The 19,042-nt window shown below is 37.2% G+C and overlaps 1 protein-coding gene across 30 annotated transcripts in view; it reads left to right on the top strand.

Moving 5' to 3' along the window:
• RBFOX2 (RNA binding fox-1 homolog 2) overlaps positions 1–19,042 on the top strand; it is a 294,708-nt gene that overhangs the window by 229,760 nt on the left and 45,906 nt on the right. The gene's annotated exons all lie outside the window — the stretch shown is intronic.

The raw sequence follows: 19,042 nt of genomic DNA, 5'->3' as shown, positions 1-19,042 counted from the left end.
TTTATTCCTTAGTTTCCTTCATCTCTATGGCCAATCCATGAGCAAGTCTTGGTGACTGTAACTCTAAACATTTTCTTACTTAACCCTCTTCTCTTTATCTTAGTACTGTCCAGCTGGATAGTATATGTGATTAAGAGCTCAGCTCTTCTGCCAGATTTCTTGGGTTTGAGTCCCAGTGTGGTGCCCACTTAGCGGTGTGACTGTGTACCACTTACTTAATCTCTTGGCTTGCTCACCTGTAAAATGAAGACAATAGTACCTACCTCAACTGGCCATTAGGAGATTTAAATAGTTTAATTCATGAAAGGCATTCATCATTGTCACCACTCTAGTCCAACCCTCATCACTTATTTCCTGTACTACTGCTGCCTAATTGGTTGATTCTCCACGGAGCAGCTACGGTAGTGGTTTGGTTTTCTTACTGCACGTCATCTCTTTTCCTTCTTAACTTTGATGGTTCCCTAACATACTTAGAATAAAATCCAAACTGTGTACTTGATTTACTGATCTCTGGTCCCAGTCTAGCTCTAATTTCAACTGGCAAGAAGAGGACTCCAACCTCTATGTTCAGATTTGCAGTCTAATGCTTACTCAGCCATCTTACCCATGTTCACCAACCGTTGACTCTTTTCAACAAATCACAAAGACATTGGCACACTGAGATGCAACCTTAGATGATTAATTTTAGATTTTTTTCCTTTCTAATAATGTGTTTAATGCTATACATTTCCTCTGAAGTTTCCCTTTAGCTGACTCTGATAAAATGTAATGTATTGTGTTTTCATATTCATTCAGTTCAAGATAAAAATTTTTCCTTATGATTTCTACTTTGATCCTGGGTTACATAGACGTGTGTTAATTTCCAATTGCTTGAGGATTTCCAAGTTTCTTTTGTTGATTTATAATTTAATCCCATTGTGGTCAGAGAACATACTATGATTTCAGACTTTTAAAATTTATTGAGACTTGTTTTATGGCTTAGAAGATGGGCTGTCTTACAGAATATTCCTAACCAATTGGCCCTTTTGTCAATATGAAGTGTTCTTTTTGTCTCTTTCAATAGTCCTTGTCTTGAGTCTGTTTTGTCTGATATTAACAACTATTTCCACTCTCTTTTGATTACTATTTGCATGACACCTTTTTCCTTCACAATCTACTGTGTGCCTTTTGTAAAAACCGTACAACTGGGTCTTACATCTTTATCCAGTCTGAAAATTACTGCTTTTTTATCAAAGCATTTAGTCTATTTACATTTAATATAATTATTTATATGGGAGAATTTGTCTGCCATTGACCTAATTGCTATTATATGTCTCACTTCTTTTATTCTCAGTTTTTCTTTACTGATTTCTGTTAAATAATTCTTCCTGTATCTTTTAAATTCCTTTGTGATTTTTTTAGTAAGTTATGTATATGCTGTTATTTTTGTATTTTATTAGTTCTTGACCAAGGATTACATCCTTATTAACCTGCTGATGGATGTGTATATGTTATTCTGGTAAACATAGCAGCTTTGGTCTGCTAACTCTATTCTTTACCACCCTGTGTGCTTATTGTCATATATAAATTGTAATAATACTTTATTGCATTACTTATTACTTCAAAGAATTTTACATTTTTAAAGAAGTTTACCATTTCCAATGATTATCATATCTTCTTGTGGATTTGAGTTATATTCTGATGTCATTTCTTTCAGACTATAGGACATCATTTAGTATTTTCTGTAGACTAGGTCTGCTTGAAGTAAATTTTCTGGTTTTGTTTACTTAGGAAGGTCTTTCTTTTGTCTTCATTTTTGAAGTATAGTTTTGCTAGCTGTAGAATTCTTGGTTGACAGTTTCTCCAACACTCCGTAACACTTTAAAACTGTCATCCCACTGCCCTCGGTCCTCTGGTGAGAGTCAGCTGATTCTGATGAGAAGTCAGCTGTTAATCCTACTGTTCCCCTCTGTGTGATGAGTTTTCTCTTGCTGCTTTCAAGATTATTTGTTTATCGTTGGCTTTGACAGTTTGGCTCTGATATGTCTAGAATGGATCTTCTTGGTTCTGTCGTACTTGGAGTCTGTTGAGATTTTTGGATCTGTAAATGAATGCTTTTCATCAAATTTGGGAAGTTATTGAATATAATTTCTTCAAATATTCGTTCTTTCCTTTTGTCCTCTCCTCCTGAGACTTTTACTACATGTATGTTGGGACACTTGATGTTCACCCAGAGGTTCTGGTTTTTTATTTGTTTTAGTTTTAAGTTGAATCTAAACCGAATGTAAAGTTCTGTTCACTTTTCTTCAGTCTTTTTTCTTTGTTCTTAAGATTGGATAATTTCCAAATTCCCATTGATCTCTCTTTCAGTTTACTCATTCTTTGTCCTGTCATAACAAATCAAATATAAAGCCTATCTAGTTTCTTATTTTAGTTATTATACTTTTCAACCCTAAAGTTTTCATCTATAATACCTATTTTCTATTGAGATTCCTTACTTGTCATCATATTTCCTTCAATTCTTTGAATACATTTGTAATTGCTGCTTTGAAGTCATATGCTAAATCCAATATTCAGGCCCACTGAAAGTATGTTTCTAGTTAGTGCTTATTTTCAGTCAGGGCCATAGTTGTTTCTTTGCATGTCTTGTGATTTTTTAATAAGTTGGACATTTTAGTAATGTATTTTAACAACTCTGAAATGTTATTTATTTTTTTGAGAGGTGTAGGTGTGTGTCTATGTGTATGTATGTTTTGAGTAATTTGCCTAGACCTAACCTACGGAATGTGACCCCCCCCTCCCCCCCATGGTGTGTAGGCATGTTTCTGCTTAGTGACTCTCACCCGCATTTTCACTTTCTAACCTGCCTACACGTCATCCCTGCGTCTCCATAGCTTAGTGGTCAGCCAATGGTCTGGGCAGAGGTTGTGCTTAAGACATCAAGCTTATTATAAAGCTTCTGTCCTCCCTCTATTCTCTGTTTCTGGGCTGGGAAGTACATTCAGAGTTTAGCCAGTCCTCAAGGCTTTTTCTTTCTGTTAGGCCGTCTCATGTCTCCCCTCATCCGTGTAGGGATATGAGTCAGTGCATGTGAGGAGAGCTCTTCTGTGACTCTCTCATTTTCAAGATCTCTCCTTTCCATTTCTGGCTGGCCATCACTCACCCCCAGTTAGACCACAACCTCAAACTAGAAAAACTGTATTTCCCCTGTTAGGTTCCTATCAAGTTTGCCACTTTTAGCTGATGAAGCTATGGGTTTTCTACTGCTCCCTAATCCTGACCAAATACCCCAAGTTGTGTCTACCCATTTCTGGTAGCAAAGCTGCTAGTTTTGTGACCCAGATCCTGTCTTGATAAAACTAAGTTCTCAGCAGAGCTGAGGAGTTGGGGGAGTAGGTAACAGGTTGAAATAGTCATAAGCAATAAGTTTATAGGCATCTGCTTATCCAGAACCCTGAAATGCCTGTTTGACAATTTTGTGTATTGTCAAAATGTTGTCTTGAGGAAAAGATTCACTGACCTGTTCATGCTATCATAGCCAGCAGTTTCTTCCCTGAATTGTTCCATGTAGTTTAGTCATTTGTGGCACCTCTCTTTTTTTAAAAAAAACATCATTATATTTGATATATAACCTCCTATTAGTTTTAGGTGTTCAACGTGACTCAGTGTATGTACGTAATGCAAAATATAAAACAAAAACAAGTCTACTTAACATCCATCACCATACATATTATAAATTTATAATCAGCACTGTGTTAACCTTTGAGATATCTTCAGAGTGACAGTCTAGTTTGGGAGGCAGCCAAGTAAACAGTTACTGTGAGCCAGCAGTGTGAACACTGCGACAGATGTGTACGATGCCTGCACTTCCTCTGTGCACCTGTCATATCCTTCTATGCTGAGCACTCACCGAAATGAGATGGTCTCTCTGCTTTTCTGAGTTGTACATTGAGATTCACTTTCCTTGCAGGTTGTTTTTATTTTCTACCTACCGTAGCAACTGGTACATAGTATCCATGGTCAGCAAAGGTTCTAATAAATGAAAAGGAAATGATGAAGGAGACTGTGGGAGATAGATTTTCATAAAGGTGTAGACACTTTTTTTTTAACTTTTTGCTTTTTAAACTTATACTTTGAATAAGTAGTATATTCACATGGCTTTAAAATCTCAACAAATATAAGATGGTATCAGATGAATACATTGCTTTGTTCCAGTGATGTTACTGGTTTTTTAGAGGCACTCTTCTAGAAATATTTTATGCAAATATAAGCAAATTTGTATGTATTTTTCCTCTCTCTTTTTCTAGAACTCTTGGGGTCCCATTCATGTGCTTTGCTTTTCTTACAGTATAGGCATACCTAGAGGTATTGTGAATTTGGTTCCAGACCACAGCAATAAAGAGAGTATCACAATAAAGCAAGTCAAATGAATTTTTAGTTTCACACTGCATATAAAAGTTATGTTTATACTATACTGTAGTACTTTTTTCTTCTTTTTTTAAATTTTGTTATCATTAATCTATAATTACATGAAGAACATTATGTTTACTAGGCTCTCCCCTACCCCAAGTCCCCCCCAACAAACACCATTACAGTCACTGTCCATCAGCATAGTAAGATGTTGTAGAACCACTACTTGTCTTCTCTCTGTTGTACAGCCCTCCCCTTTCCCCCACCCCCCACTATATACATGCTAATCATAATACCCCCTTTCTCCTTCCCACCCTTATCCCTCCCTACCCTCCCATTCGCCCCAGTCTCTTTCCCTTTGGTAACTGTTAGTCCATTCTTGGGTTCTGTGATTCTGCTGCTGTTTTGTTCCTTCAGTTTTTCCTTTGTTCTTATGCTCCACAGATGAGTGAAATCATTTGGTATTTGTCTTTCTCCACTTGGCTTATTTCACTGAGCATAATACCCTCTAGCTCCATCCATGTTGTTGCAAATGGTAGGATTTGTTTTCTTCTTATGGCTGAATAATATTCCATTGTGTATATGTACCACATCTTCTTTATCCATTCATCTACTGATGGACACTTAGGTTGCTTCCATTTCTTGTCTATTTTAAATAGTGCTGCGATAAACATAGGGGTGCATCTGCCTTTTTCAAACTGGAGTGCTGCATTCTTAGGGTAAATTCCTAGAAGTGGAATTCCTGGGTCAAATGGTATTTCTATTTTGAGCATTTTGAGGAACTCCATACTACTGCTTTCCACAATGGTTGAACTAATTTACATTCCCACCAACAGTGTAGGAGAGTTCCCCTTTCTCCACAACCTCACCAATATTTGTTGTTGTTTGTCTTTTGGATGGTAGCCATCCTTACCTGGTGTAAGGTGATATCTCATTGTGGTTTTAATTTGCATTTCTCTGATAACTAGCGATGTGGAGCATCTTTTCATGTGTCTGTTGGCCATCTGAATTTCTTCTTTGGAGAACTGTCTGTTCAGCTCCTCTGCCCATTTTTTAATTGGATTATTTGCTTTTTGTTTGTTGAGGTATGTGAGCTCTTTATATATTTTGGATGTCAAGCCTTTATCACATCTGTCATTTATGAATATATTCTCCCATACTGTAGGATACCTTTTTGTTCTATTGATAGTGTCCTTTGCTGTGCAGAAGCTTTTCAGCTTGATATAGTCCCACCTGTTCATTTTTGCTTGTGTTTTCCTTGCCCAGGGAGATATGTTCATGAAGAAGTCACTAATACTTATGTCCAAGAGATTTTTTGCCTATGTTTTTTTCTAAGAGTTTTATGTTTTCATGACTTACATTCAGGTCTTTGATCCATTTCGAATTTACTTTTGTGTATGAGGTTAGACAGTGATCCAGTTTCATTCTCTTACATGTAGCTGTCCAGTTTTGCCAGCACCATCTGTTGAAGAGACTGTCATTTCCCCATTGTATGTCCATGGCTCCTTTATTGAATATTAATTGACCATATATATTTAGGTTAATGTCTGGAGTCTCTAATCTGTTCCACTGGTCTGTGGCTCTGTTCTTGTGCCAGTACCAAATTGTCTTGATTACTATGGCTTTGTAGTAGAGCTTGAAGTTGGGGAGTGAGATTCCCCCCCCAACTTTATTCTTCTTTCTCAGGATTGCTTTGGCTATTCGGGGTCTTTGGTGTTTCCATATGAATTTTTGAACTATAAGTTCCAGTTCGTTGAAGAATGTTGGTAATTTGATAGGGATTGCATCAAATCTGTATATTGCTTTTGGCAGGATGGCCATTTTGACTATATTAATTCTTCCTAGCCAAAAGCATGGGATGAATTTCCATTTGTTAGTGTCCTCTTTAATTTCTTTTAAGAGTGTCTTATAGTTTTCAGGGTATAGGTCTTTCACTTCTTTGGTTAGGTTTATTCCTAGATATTTTATTCTTTTTGATGTAATTGTAAATGGAATTGTTTTCCTGATTTCTCTTTCTATTGGTTCATTGTTAGTGTATAGGAAAGCCACAGATTTCTGTGTGTTAATTTTGTATCCTGCAACTTTGCTGAATTCCGATATCAGTTCTAGTAGTTTTGGAGTAGAGTCTTTAGGGTTTTTTATGTACAATATCATGTCATCTGCAAATTGTGACAGTTTAACTTCTTCTTTACCAATCTGGATTCCTTGTATTTCTTTGTTTTGTCTAATTGCTGTGGCTAGGACTTCCAGTACTATGTTAAATAACAGTGGGGAAAGTGGGCATCCCTGTCTTGTTCCCGATCTCAGAGGAAAAGCTTTCAGCCTCTCGCTGTTCAGTATGATGTTAGCTGTGGGTTTATCATATATGGCCTTTATTATGTTGAGGTACTTGTCCTCTGTACCCATTTTGCTGAGAGTTTTTATCATGAATGGATGCTGAATTTTGTCAAATGCTTTTTCAGCATCTATGGAGATGATCATGTGGTTTTTGTCTTTCTTTTTGTTGATGTAGTGGATGATGTTGATGGATTTTCAAATGTTGTCCCATCCTTGCATCCCTGAGATGAATCCCACTTGGTCATGGTGTATGATCCTTTTGATAAATTTTTCAATTCAGTTTGCTAATATTTTATTGAGTATTTTTGCATCTACGTTCATCAGTGATATTGGTCTGTAATTTTCTTTTTTGGTGGGGTCTTTGCCTGGTTTTGGTATTAGGGTGATGTTGGCCTCATAGAATGAGTTTGGGAGTATGCCCTCCTCTTCTATTTTTTGGAAAACTTTAAGGAGAACGGGTATTATATCTTCTCTGTATGTCTGATAAAATTCTGAGGTAAATCCATCTGGCCCGGGGATTTTTTTCTTGGGTAGTTTTTTGATTACCGCTTCAATTTCTTTGCTGGTAATTGGTTTGTTTAGATTTTGTGTTTCTTCTTTGGTCAGTCTTGGAAGGTTGTATTTTTCTAGGAAGTTGTCCATTTCTTCTAGGTTTTCCAGCTTCTTAGCATATAGGTTTTCATAGTAGTCTTTAATAAATCTTTGTATTTCTGTTGGGTCCGTCGTGATGTTTCCTTTCTCATTTCTGATTCTGTTGATGTGTGTTGATTCTCTTTCTCTTAATAAGTCTGTCTAGAGGCTTATCTATTTTGTTTATTTTCTCAAAGAACCAGCCCTTGGTTTCATTGATTTTTTTTTTCTATTGTTTTATTCTTCTCAATTTTGTTTATTTCTTCTCTAATCTTTATTATGTCCCTCCTTCTGCTGACTTTAGGCCTCATTTGTTCTTCTTTTTCCAATTTTGGTAATTGTGACATTAGACTATTCATTTGGGTTTGTTCTTCCTTCTTTAAATATGCCTGGATTGCTATATACTTTCCTCTTAAGACTGCTTTCACTGCGTCCCACAGAAGTTGGGGCTTTGTGTTGTTGTTGTCATTTATTTCCATATATTGCTGGATCTACATTTTAATTTGGTCGTTGATCCATTGACTATTTACAAGTGTGTTGTTAAGCCTCCATGTGTTTGTGAGCCTTTTTGCTTTCTTTGTACAATTTATTTCTAGTTTTATACCTTTGTGGTCTGAAAAGTTGGTTGGTAGAATTTCAATCTTTTGGAATTTACTGAGGCTCTTTTTGTGGCCTAGTATGTGGTCTATTCTGGAGAATGTTCCATGTGCACTTGAGAAGAATGTGTATCCTGTTGCTTTTGGGTGTAGAGTTCTATAGATGTCTGTTAGGTCCATCTGTTCTAGTGTGTTGTTCAGTGCCTCTGTGTCCTTACTTATTTTCTGTCTGGTGGATCTGTCCTTTGGAGTGAATGGTGTGTTGAAGTCTCCTAAAATGAATGCATTGCAGTCTGTTTCCTCCTGCAGTTCTGTTAGTATTTGGTTCACATATGCTCGTGCTCCTGTGTTGGATGCATATATATTTATAATGGTTATATCCTCTTGTTGGACTGCGCCCTTTATCATTATGTAATGTCCTTCTTTATCTCGTTACTTTCTTTGTTTTGAAGTCTATTTTGTCTGATACTAGTACTGCAACACCTGCTTTTTTCTCCCTATTGTTTGCATGAAATATCTTTTTCCATCCCTTGACTTTTAGTCTGTGCATGTCTTTGGGTTTGAGGTGAGTCTCTTGTAGGCAGCATATAGATGGGTCTTGTTTTTTTATCCATTCAGTGACTCTATGTCTTTTGATTGGTGCATTCAGTCCATTTACGTTTAGGGTGATTATCGATAGGTATGTACTTATTGCCATTTCAGGCTTTAGATTCATGGTTACCAAAGGTTCCAGGTTACTTTCCTTACTATCTAAGAGTCTAACTTAACTCACTTAGTATGCTGTTACAAACACAGTCTAAAGGTTCTTTTCTATTTCTCCTCCTTTTTCTTCCTCCTTCATTCTTTATATTTTAGGTATCAAATTCTGTACTTTTTGTCTATCCCTTGATTGACTTCGGGGTTAGTCATTTTAATTTTGCATTTGCCTTGCAATCAGCTGCTCCACCCTCCCTACCATGGTTTTACTACCTCTGGTAACAGCTATCCAACCCTAGGAACACTTCCATCTATAACAGCCCCTCCAAAATAGACTGCAGAGATGGTTTGTGGGAAGTGAACTCTCTCAGCTTTTGCTTATCGGGAAATTGTTTAATCCCTCCTTCAAATTTAAATGATAATCTTACCGGATAAAGTAATCTTGGTTCCAGGCCCTTCTGCTTCATGGCATTAAATACATCATGCCACTCCCTTCTGGCCTGTAAGGTTTCTGCTGAGAAGTCTGATGTTAGCCTGATGGGCTTTCCTTTGTATGTGATCTTATTTCTGCCTCTGGCTGCTTTTAACAGTCTGTCCTTACCGTTGATCTTTCCCATATTAATTACTATGTGTCTTGGTGTTGTCTTCCTTGGGTCCCTTGTGTTGGGGGATCTGTGGATCTCCATGGCTTGAGAGACTATCTCCTTCCCCAGATTGGGGAAGTTTTCAGCAACTACCTCCTCAAAGACACTTTCTATCCCTTTCTCTCTTCTCCTGGTATCCCTATAATGCGAATATTGTTCTGCTTGGATTGGTCACACAGTTCTCTCAATATTCTTTCATTTTTAGAGATCCTTTTTTTCTCTGTGCCTAAGCTTCTTTGTATTCCTCTTCTCTAGTTTCTATTTCATTTATTGTCTCCTCCGCCATATCCAACCTGCTTTTAATACCCTCCATCATGCTCTTCAAGGGTTGGATCTCTGACCTGAATTCATCCCTGAGTTCTTGGATGTCTTTCCATACCTCCATTAGAATGTTAATGATTTTTATTTGAACTCCCTTTCAGGAAGAGTCATGAGGTCCATATCATTAAATCTTTCTCAGGAGTTGTATTAATAATTTTACTCTGGACCAGGTTCCTTTGATGTTTCATGTTTGTATATGGCGCCCTCTAGTGTCCAGAAGCTCTATTCTGGAGCTGCTCAGCCCCTGAAGCAATGGGTTGCAGGGGAGCGGTACTGGTGCCTGGGGGTAGGAAAGAGCTGTTCCCCGCCTACCAGCTGCTGTGCCTGTCTCCACTGCCTGAGCCAGTGAGCTGGTCACACAGGTATGTTTTTGTTCTAGAGCAGCCAGATATGGATCCCTGCTTTCCATGAGCAGCCGGAATCCCAGTCTCCCCGGGAACTCAGCCTGTATTAACTTTCCAACCCGGTAGTCATACGTGTCTCATGAAAGTACCATGAAATGTAGGTTTGTGCTCCCAGAGCAGATCTCGGAGCTAGGTATTCAGCAGTCCCAAGCCTTCCACTCCCTCCCTGCTCTGTTTCTCTTCCTCCTGCCCATGAGCTGGGGTGGGGCAGGGGCTGGGGCCCTGTGGAGCCACAGCTCTGGTACGTTACCCCGTTCGCTGAGGTCTGCTCTTTTCTCCAGGTGTGTGCAATCTGATGCTGTCCTCTTTCCTGTTGCTCTCTCAGGATTAGTTGCACCAATTAAATTTCCTAATTGTATCCAGTTTTAGGAGGAAGCCTCTGTCTCTCCTCTCACGCAGCCATCTTTAATCCCATCTCGTGTGGCCCCTCTCTTCACCACTGGCCTTTTCTTTCTCTTTTTTCCCCCAATACCATTTCCTACTGTTTAGACTCCTGGATTGTATATTTCTAATGATAGTGTTAAGGGTGGGCTCTGTTCCATAATATAAATATATACAGTTGAGACATATGTTTCTCATCCATATTATAAACTATTCAGTATATAATTTTTTATTTTATAAACCCATTTGAGTTACTAAAGAAACTGTGAAATAAAATTACTAATCCATGTATAGATGATGAATTTATTGGCGCTGAAGAGAACATGGAAAATCCTTTACAAACAGCAGTTTCTATAATTATAGGAAGCTGCCAACAATAAAATGGGAAATATTAGAAAGTTCTGATTGAAGATACTTCTTATATTTGTAAATATCCATTTTAAGTGTAAGCGTGAGTGAATTCACTGCTCTTAAGCCATTTACCTTTGGAAGTTATGTGTGTGTGAATGTTTCTGGGTGATCTGTGTTTATAGAGAGAGATTGAACAGCAGAACAGTACATCATAAACCTAGATTTGCCAACATAGATTATTCTGTTAAAGTTTTACTATATGTTTATTTGTTTCTTAAAATGGGTCTGATAATTCTGCAGCCAATTAAATTCAAAACAGATGGGAAACATTGTTATTGATAAATAAATGATTCCTTAAATTCATGTAATACTCTTTCAGTTTAAAAATTGCTTCCACAACTTTTTAAAATAGCCCTTTGTGGCATGTTAGGTTTTTTTTACCGTTGGGGAATTCAACTGTAAAGTCGTCTCGGCTCTACCACTCTGCCTCCCCATCTCCTGCTGAACAACAGGGAGTGTGTATGTGTAGTGGTCCTCTTAGCAGGTGTCTGTGCACGTTTTCCCATTTAGTCCAACTGTTAGCTCTGCTGGGAATTCTCACTTGACTTTCCCAGGTAAAGCCAAATTTATGTGTCCTTCATTTAGGCTCATGTAGACGTCTGAACTAACTTCTTCTTGTGGAACTTATAAAGTGAGATGTTTCCCTAACTAAACTGTAAGCTTTTAAAGAAAACATCTTTTTTTGTTCATCTTTGCATTCTCTGATTTATCATAGTGCTTGGCACTTAATAGTTACTCAGTAAGTATACCTTGGGGAAAAAAATGAAAGATGATACAGGTATACCATGGGAAGTGGGAGGAGAGAGAGAGAGGCCAAGGCTTCTAGGAGGAGATGGCCTTGATGTGGGCCTTGTATTAAGAGTGGCTAGAATTTGAACATGCAGAGATGGTGGTGGGAACAATTAGGAAAGTTATTTCTCAAAGCAAAGTTAGATGGAATGACCAAAATGTCTTTCAATTAAAAAAAACCGAAATGGGTTTCCATTTGCCCAAAACTTTGGGTGTTTGGTTGATACTAGTGGCAAATAAGGTAGGAAGAAGATCACTTAAAGTACAGAGTGGGAAGAGTATTTGAATGCCTGGCTGAGAAATGGCTTTATTGAGGGGTTTTTGAGCAAGGAACTGGAAGTGAGCAGAATTGCGCCTCCAGAACATTAATCTGTTGCATATACAAGATGAGTAGAGAAGCGGGGAGACTGGTTAGGAAAGAGTCTTAGGCTTGGTATTGATAATGAGCTTCTGGACTAGGCAGTTGCAGTGGTTATGTAATGGAGGGAGTAACTAAAGAGAAATTATGAAGGTAGATATCCATGCAGGATTGGATGAGTGAAACAAGGAGATCAGAATCAAAGATTGTCATACTTTTTGCAGTAACTGTATCTTGAATAAATCATCTTACACCTCCCAAGTGTCAAAAGTTTCCTCATTTATCAAATGAAGCTAATAATGCCTACATGACAGGACTTTAGTGAGTGTAAATTAGAAATGCTTTGGAAATTTCTTGTTTAAGTAGTTCTTTAAGATAATTGCTTTCAAACATCTTTTTCAGTCAGTTGTCCCAGTTGATGTCCCTTATCTGTACTTTTTATTGTGAGCTAAAGCTGTATTTTAATAGAGATTTTGTTTATGTTGAATAGGCCTATCTTGTTGATGGAGAAAACAGAAAGGACTTCCAGTACAAAAATGGGAAATAAGCAGTGAAACTTGGCATTTTTTTTCTAAAATATGTTTTTAGAAATTGATTTTAACATTGGGCTAGAAGCTTCTAGTACTCTTAAGATGGGAGCTTGTTTTGATAGTCAAATGGTCCCATACTGTGCATTAGCAAAGAGAGAGCAGTTAGGGGTCTCCCACCTGGGTCTGCAGAAGCTTGATTATCCGTGAGCCTGCCTGCAGAGGAGAAAGGACCTCAGTTCCTAAATGTTTAGATATTTTTTTCCAAATGCCAGCAGGCATAAATAACCAAAGTATTTGAAGTAGACAAGCTTTGGTGAATAATCTGTGGATATGAGGTATATATTTGTATCCATATCTGCCTGTCTATTGGATTATACTTATCTTGAGGGCAGGAACAATTTGCCCTCTTCTTATTAATCCTATTGGTATATACAGGATGTTTAACAAGTGTTTGCTGAATTAAAAAAGAAGCTTATAAAGTCAGAACTAGGTATCTGTAATTGATTAATAGATGTTAGAACAGCATTTGAAGTGTTCAAACAGAGTTGGTGGAGGATCTGAAGCTGAGATTTGCAGGAATGCTGAGTGGCCATCTTACTGTAGTAGTAGTAGTCAGCTGTAGATTTTACAACCGTTCCCATTGGTGGGCTTTTGAGCACACTTCTGAATGAACACAACTTATACCCCATATTGTCCGTCATCCTCTCTTTCTTTGCTTTGTTGCGCACCCTTTCTGGAGCTGAAGCCAGATTTTCTTGCACTTCTTTACTGAAACCGTCTATCTGTCCTCCCTTGGAATTTCCCACTGACTCCCTTCCTTGAAGGTGCCCTGTGAATTGTTATCACTGAAAAAGCCAGAAGGTTACAGTCGCTACCAGTGGTTCTATTTGCCCAAATAAGAACTTCTGGAATGGGGAAAATCACCCAGGTTTTGCTCTCATGTTGTGTCCTGTTGGGCCATATTATGTTTAGCCTGCAGCACAGGCATTATCTTCAGTATATTCTACCTCCATACCTGAAATTCATTTATCCAGCCATCCACTTTTCCGAGAGAGGCCCTCCATTTCCCTCCAAAGTAATCAAAGGCAGAGGGTGTTGAACCAGTGCTAACTCTCTACACTTGTTGTCAATATACCCTCAGAAATAATCATTTGTACCCTCCAGCTCTGTAGTTTTGATGCCTGTTAGCAGCTTGACCTTTCCAAAGCTGGGTCCATGAGGAAACTATGTATAACCTGGTCTGCAAATGCAAGTTGCTACAGAAAAACCTCACTCAGCCAGGCATGGATATTTCTGAATAGAGAAAATTGCCCTTCGGTTCATTTAAGACTCAAGACACCCTTTCAGTACAGTTTTAATATTGTTAACTTCATGATTATTATGTCTTATCTTTCACATGGCTTCATTTCATTTATTCACTTATACTCAGTCCACCACCACGCCAGAAGAAACAGCACTAACACGTGCTAGGAAGGGTAATACTGTGCTCTGCCGGCACTTACTGCTCCTGTGAGGGCGAGGATGGAGAAGCAGTAATGATTATTGTGGACGCTTGGTTTTTTTAACCTGCTTACAAGAGTTGTGCAGCTTCCACAAATACTTTGTACTATCTTTTGAAGTAACTAATAACAATCACTGAGTTTTAAAGCCAAAATGGAGTTTAGAAACCATCTTATGCCTTCCTTGTACAGCAGAGGCCAGCAGTTTTAAGTGACTGAACAAGCTAGTAACAGAGCTGGGACTCAGGAAACTTGCTTTTTTGTCTGCTTCCACATCAAAATTATGAAAAATAAAAGGCATCCATAGGGATAGTCTTACCTCCTTAGCTTCCACTTACTGTTCAACTTTAAACCTAGGAACTACAACTAGAGCATACTGACAGATTTCTTTCATTCTTAAGTGTATAATTAAATATTAACCATTCAGTTAAGTGTAAAGTTTTTAAAAATGAGTACCCGTCTGTGTGCTTTAGTGTTATATGTTATATATAATTTTTATATAATTCTTACTCTTGGTTTAAAAAAATAAGTGACTTGCTATGGCTTTTGTCTCATAATGTGATAATGATAATCAGTAATGATAATATTATACATACAAATGATGCCTTTGTAATTCTCTCTTTTTCTGAAGAAACTGGGAACTATTAGTTTGCTGAAAAAAATGTTAGCTTACATTTAAATGCCCAAACAGGACTAGATTCTCAGAATTTGGCTTGTCATAACAATATTCAAATACACGGAGGAAATGCTTAGGCATTTCTTTTTAAAATAACTAAATCTAAAGGTAATTTTCCTAAATAGGGAAATGCGCTGCATAGATGTAAATTCAGTTTTCTCTGCCCAGGAAACTGTGTTTGGTGATGACATTAGATAAAATAACTTCACATTCAGTGTATGTTCTTATTAGTTCTTACAAGATTTTTAAAAATTCTTATAACATTATTCTTATAATGTTCTTAGTAGTATGTTATTTTAACACTATGAAATATCCTGATTTTTAGTTAATAAGCATATGGGCCAAGATTTCACTTTTTAGGAAAATATTCTGTCATGTTAGGACATTTTTACTCTTTAAGAAGAAATTAATATGATCTTATTCTACCAGGTTTAATCCATGACATACTCCATTATAAACATATGTAAACTGCTTTAAATGTGAAAGAGTCTAGTTGATGAGTCAATATGGATTATAGTTCCTTTTTCTTTTTGAGGCTTTATAAAATGAATGACATAATGGAAAGTATCCCAACCAACTTTCTAAAACTTTAAGGAAAAACTGGTTTTTTTTAAAGGCTGTTTTTATTATATAATACTGTAGTTAGGGAGCTTGAGCCCTAGAAGTCAGATTGAGTTGTGTTTAGCTCCCAGATCCTTTTGCTGAATGAACACCCGTATCATGAGATAATTTGTAACCATGTGCAATCTGCTGAATCTAACCATGAGAGCATTATAACTCTAGTGTTCTATTTCCCTCACCTGTAAAAATGGTGATAATTGTTCATACCTCATAGGGTTGTTTAGGATTAAATGAGAAAATGAATAGCAAGTATTTAATATAATGCTTGGCACATAGTAAATGTTCAATAAATATTAGCTGTAATACTATTAGCATATAATGATTTAATTCAAAGAAAATATTATATGCAACCCTTGACTTATATGATGATACAGATTAACAAACCATCAACTATATATCTTTTCTCTTTTGCCGTTTTCCTCCCTCAAACCCTTGGAAACTAGTGCCCTAAGAGCCTTTCTGTTAAAAGCAGTTATTTTTTCAGTGACTTCTATAGCCTCTTCTACAAAAATAACTGAATGAATAAATATATGTGATTCACATCTGGGGAGAAAGGTGAGTTTGCCCTCTTCAAAATTCACAAGAAACCTGTTAACTTTGTTTAATCCAGTATTTCCTAAATGTAGTTGATCATGAAACCCATTTTCTACAAAACACCAGTTAACATCCTATACCATTACAAAATACTGCTTTAGGATTTTTGAAGCATACACACATATGTATTCTTTAGGTGCACTAAAAGCTATTTTGGGCAGGGATCTTTCCAATAGATTTTCTTGAACATTGTGGGGAAAATGAAGTTCCTATGGCCAGGATCCTCACCCAGTGCTAAACTACTTGATGACAAATTGGCCTACTGCTAGGCTAATGCTTCCACACCTGCTAGCCGTGAGCTATTATTGACTGAGTCACTACACAAAGAGCTCCACCCAGTGCTCTGGGCAGAGGCAGAGATGGAGGTGGATTACAGACCTGCAGACTGTTGGATGCAGACATGATTCTAACACTCAGCCTACCACCATGAGAATAAAGCCGGTATAAACCTTTTTACCCCGAAAATGTTCCCTTGTCATTTCTCAGTCCCACTGAATCCATAGTGAACTTGCCTGAGACTGAAACCCTCAGGCAAGACAGATATAAAATACGTCACAATCTATGCATACTTGAATCATTCAAATTTCAAATAGTGTGATATAGAAAAATTAATGAAATTTCACTTTTGTGCAGATTTTAAACTATTAATTAACAAAATTCAACCAAGTATATTACATAGATCTTACTGACTTTATTCAGTGATTCGTGAACTTGGTAGCATCCAATCTAGCAGACAGAAGGGAGCTCAAAGAACTGTACAAGACAAGAGATTTTATAGGCAGAGGGGAGCAGGACCAAGGAGGTTGTGGGGGACATTTGCTAAACTGGCTCAAGAGTTACTTCCCTTATATGGAGCAAAGGGATGTCTAGCAGCTGAGTCAGGTGACTTGTGCTGAACGGGCAAGTGCTGACTGGCTGACCTAGGCCTTCCTTTTCTAGGAGAGCTCAGTGTAGAAACTTACTGAGGCTTTCGTTTGCTGACATGGGGCTTAGCATGAGTAACTCCCATCTTGGGCACAATCTGGTTCCTTTAACAGAACCAGTGTGAATCTTACTAATTGAAAACTTCAATAATTGCCTAATTTTTTAAGTTCTGTGAATCATATGGCAGTTCACATGGCAGCTCAACTTTGTGCAATTAATAGAAATATCTACTTTCCTTTGATTAGTTTAGTCTTGTATATTTTTTTTTGTAGTTTTCAAAACCCTGTCCCTTGCACTATATGTGACTGACTGAACATTTTGAAAATATCTAATTCATCCTATGAGGAGGATTCACTTAAACCTTGGCTAAGACCCACCCACATCTGAAAGAAATTGAACCCACCTAGGAATTGTTTATACTTTTGTTCTTAAAATAATGAAATCTTCAGGCAAAATGCTGCAGGAGATGAAGCTTTATGTGACTGACCTTGTGTAAGCAAAGAGATGGATAAATTAAACTGTTTATAATTTGGGAATAGATAATAATAATATTAGATTAAATGTTTTCTTTTTTTCTTCACCATGCCAATAATTTTAAGTGGACAGACTTTTCAGTCCATGTCTGACTTCTGTAAGTGGTGCAACCCACACACTGAATACAAGTATAAGTACTTGTCTATAGTTGTACCTATATATAGTCATTAAACTAACTGAACATTCTTGGTGTTTTAATATTCTATATGGTTTAGAATCTGACATTGCAAAATACTTTTTCCTTTTTTTTAACTTTATTTTGAAATAATTCTAGACTTATAGTAAAGTTGCAAAAATAGTACAGAAGTTTCTGTGTACTCCTTATTTAACTTCCCCTAATGTCAACATCTTACATAAATATAGTATGATTTTCCAAACCAAGCAATAGGAAGTGTTTTTCATACAATACTATTAGGTAAAATGTAGGCTTTATTCATAGTTCACAAGTTTTTCCATTAGTGCTCTTTTTTTGTTCTGAATCTAATCCAGGATCCCACAGTGCAGTTAGTAGTCATGTCTTCTTATCCCAATATATTTTAATCATCTTCAGTTTATACCTGAAGTAGATCCAGGTTCTAAATAACAGAGGAAGAAAAGACTTTGCCTTTACAGACTTATTGCTCACCGACAGCTGTCTTATTGCCAAGTTCTCTGCGCATTCTACCTTTGCCTTTCATGTGTGCATTGGAGAAAGGCTGTAATGCAGGCTCTCCTTTTTGAGATACAAAGGTTATTTTTAAGGAAAGCAGTATTTCCCAAAATAGTTTATACATGTCAGCTCAAACCAAACATAGGCAGTTTACCCTGTTTGCTGCCTTCATTAAAAATTGTACATACGGTATTATAAGATTTTATTAAACATCAGTTCCAGAGTATTTTTTAATATACCCGCCCATCTGATTTTGCTTCCTCCAAAAATATAGGAGATGGCTTTTGTGTCTGCGTTCTTAGGACTAGAAACCAATAAGAACAGGGGAATTTATAATTTTTGAAGCCAGAAAGCAGATGGCCAGTTAGTAACTAACTTAACAGACCCAAATGAGCTTATCTCTGAGTCACTGGTGGGGAAGATCTGCAAAATAATTTAATTTACATTACAAAAATTTCAGAAGTTTCCAAAATTGACAGCTTCAATTAAAAGATTGGAAAACTCTTCTCTGGAAAACCTGACCAACTCAAGAGGAAAGAAGTCAGGGTTTTCCCCAACACATTGCTTAGCTGACTGAACCCAGAATGAACTACAAAGTCATAAAGCTGCTCCACCCCACCCACTCAGAACTTCTAGTATTTTAGCTACCCTCCCCTCCTCAATTCTCAGCCAAGAATTACTTAGATAGCAAGGAAAACCTACAACATGAAAGACAGAGAACAAAAACAAACGAAAGAAATTGGGAAGAAAAGGAACCCCTTTTCCCAAAAAAAACTACCCATACAATAATTTATATCCTCAGAGAGATAAGAGAAGATACTGCATCCACTGAACAAGAAAGAAATGCTAGTTTAAAGGGGTGGGAAGTAGGAGATTCAGGGAACAAGCCCTTGAAATTAAAAACATGGCAACACAATGGAAAAACTGGAAGATGAGATTGAAGAAAGGTCTAGGATCTGTCATCCGCAGTTCTAAAATCCAAAATATCCTGAAAATCAAATGATTTTTTCATAAGTTTGCAGCAAAACTCACAACCTGTATATAGTCTATCCCATTTAT

This window comes from Manis javanica, chromosome 10 (assembly GCF_040802235.1).
Source record: "Manis javanica isolate MJ-LG chromosome 10, MJ_LKY, whole genome shotgun sequence".
Classification (NCBI taxonomy): Eukaryota; Metazoa; Chordata; class Mammalia; order Pholidota; family Manidae; genus Manis; species Manis javanica.
This window is presented reverse-complemented; position numbering and strand designations above follow the sequence as displayed.